Source organism: Tachysurus vachellii, chromosome 6 (assembly GCF_030014155.1).
Source record: "Tachysurus vachellii isolate PV-2020 chromosome 6, HZAU_Pvac_v1, whole genome shotgun sequence".
Taxonomy (NCBI): domain Eukaryota; kingdom Metazoa; phylum Chordata; class Actinopteri; order Siluriformes; family Bagridae; genus Tachysurus; species Tachysurus vachellii.
The window spans coordinates 12,524,728-12,527,877 of record NC_083465.1 but is presented as its reverse complement, the minus strand read 5'-3'; positions in this window follow the sequence as shown (position 1 = coordinate 12,527,877).

Genomic DNA, 3,150 nt, shown 5'->3' with positions numbered 1-3,150 from the left:
TTTCCTTCTTTTTTAGGACTTTCCAAATGTTGTTCCAAAATGTTCCCAATGCTTGTGCAAAGGCTTTGATGGATTTGACCCTTTTTCAGGAGGTTCAGAATAGTTTGTTTTCCCCCATAATCAGCTTTCTGGTCTTTATATGGGTTTATCCTTTTCCACAACAAATACAATATTCACAGGTAAAAGTGAAAGCTAACAGCAACAGTAGACATGCAAATCTAATTACTGTTAAACAAACAAACAAACGATGTAACAGGACACACCTGGGTAACAACAAAACACCTGTTAGTCACATGGTCCATTATTTTTGCTTTTCTAAATAATGGGTGGTCTGATACAAAATGTACTGTTTTACATCATTTAACACACCAACATATAAATACAAATTAATAAAGATAGAAATTCTAAACTTTCTTTTCATATTCACCCAAGACTTTGTTATTGTACACATATACAGAGCACATTGGCATGCTGACAACAAACCTGTAATACAGAGGAGTGGATGAATGTTTAAGGAAGATGTATTGAGATTGTGTCTCTCCCTGTAGCAATTTGGGAGTAAACAGATCTGATGCCTCATGACTACGAAACAATAACAGGCAGAACAAGCTGTTCCAGCTCAATTTCCTTTAACATACTAGATTATAACCTCATTTCAACTCTCTGTTTTCTACTGACAAAGTTATTTGCAAGACAACAAAATGTGTATTGCACAAATAATGGCAGAACTCAAAAGAGAAATTTGTTTTGATTTTATCTGCCACAGAAAATACTTAAAAATTGACAAATCTTATGCCTAAAAATGCCTTTTACATGGAGATTGGGATTTAATGAGAGGGAAATGTAAATATACACTTTCAATTAATTCAGATCACACATCTATCAGCTCACATGTTAATTGCTTTATCAGCACCCAAAACACAACGCATCACTCGTGTATTCTCCCTGGAGTCATATTGACTTCCATATTTAGCCTGTGTAGCTGAGTGCAGGCCTGTCTGGACACACACAGCTCTGGGTGACGGAGTTTCTCACAGAGCGAGCACGAGAGCATGACAGAACCATGCACACTGACTGTAATTTCTCTCAGTCTTGTCAAGACACTGCTCTGAATTGTTTCTACATGCAGACCCGGGGACAGCCAGCACTTTCCTGAGTACAACTCAGAAGGCCTAGAATGTTTTCTCATAAGAGCCTGAAATATAGGTTTTTATTACAAGCTCGGAATATATGATGTACAGTTTGCACTTGATGAAAGCCGTAATGCTACTTCTTTTTATTAAACTAAAGAAAGCACCTGATGCCAGGGGTATAATTTAGTTAAAAATCTCTCGCTCATTATATATGTATATACACACACACATATATATATACACATATATATATATATATATATATATATATATATATATATATATATATGTATATATACACATATATACATATACATATACATATATACACACACACACATATATATATATATATATATATATATATACACACACACACACATACATACATATACACATACATATATATATATACATAGAGAGAGAGAGAGAGAGAGAGAGAGAGAGAGAGAGAGAGAGAGAGAGAGAGAGTTTAGACATACATCACTACTTGTATAAATGTTTAGCAAAATAAATAATGAAATATAAAATACAAGATTTAATAGAAACACTGATCCATGATCAACTATAAATGGATTAAGTTTGAAAGGTGCAAAATAAGATCTAGATTGATTTACTTAGACTGCTCTTGTAAACTCAAGAATCAAACTATACAGTATACCCGATTATATAAAACCTTGTGCTTCCATTATATGTCTTTAATAAATTTATTACTTCACACTGAAAGTTTGCTGTTTATAAAGTGCATAATTCCTGTCTTACTGGATATTCCCTGCTTTGTGGCAAAACATGAGCCAGCAGCAAACTGATCTTAAAACCTTAAAATCAGATAAAAAAAAACACCAAGATGAGTAATGCTCAGAATGACTCACAACCAGACCAATAAAATAGCATTAATAAAAGTAAATGCAGTACGAATATCAGTCAGCCCTGCTCGTTCCCTGTAACACACCTTTACCTAATCATGAACAAACTTCAGCTAAATCTCTCTAATGACCTTTCCTTAAACGGTCACTCTGTTCTTTTTCATTTTCTTTAATGTGGCTTAGATTCTAATGCCTTTGGTTTAAATTAAGACCACATGCAAGATACAGTCATGTCCTGGCATGCTAGAAGCAATCTCACACATCTTTCTCACTAAATAAGCTGGATCTGGGGGACATAAAACATCACACGTGGTGCCTGAACAACCAGCTTGTGAGCAGACAGACCTCAGAGGGAGCATAGTGCATGAACACATCTGTTCCCGACATCATAGCTTTAGAAGAGATTGGGAGCAATTTGTGAGATAAGTAGATGTGCGATTTGAGGGACAGGGCAGGGTTGGCTGAGAGGGTGATAGGGGGATAAAACAGTAGATATTTGGAAAGCAAGGAGAAACTGATGGTGGATTTAATGCACTTTAATGGCGACCCCCGATACACAAACAGAGAAAAAAGAGAAAAGGGGAGAGACAGAATGATGGATCAGCATAGCTAATCTCAGCTGTGTCCTGAACCTATGGCCTTGATATTTTCGTCTTAGCATTACTGCAATCTATGCATTTCCAATGAAAAATAGCAGAGCTACGGCTCTCTCTCTCTCTCTCTCTTTTTCTGTGCGTGTGTGTGTACTGTATGTGTGAGATTAGAGCAGGGGAGAAGCCAAACAGGACCTCAACCTGTTATAGAATAAATCTAATACACTTCCTGGAGCATTTTCCAATAAACACTTATTACTGTAAGAATAATTCCATCTCAGCTATTTTAAATAGTAATAATTACTGCGCACAGAATTCAGTGATTATTGTTTTGTACTAATTCGCTTTTCCTGCTTAAGATTAAAACGCCTATCTGGAGAATACGCTGTAACAGTCTGTTTCAAGAGAATGCTGGCAGATCTTCAGCATCAGCTTACCTGTGCTCCTCTGTGGTCATGGTTAACTGGCAGGTTAGAGACTTTGTGAAGTTTCAGCAACGTCAAAAAGGAGCTGCACCAACACTCAGTCATGAGCAAATCACATGAGACAGAGAAGGGC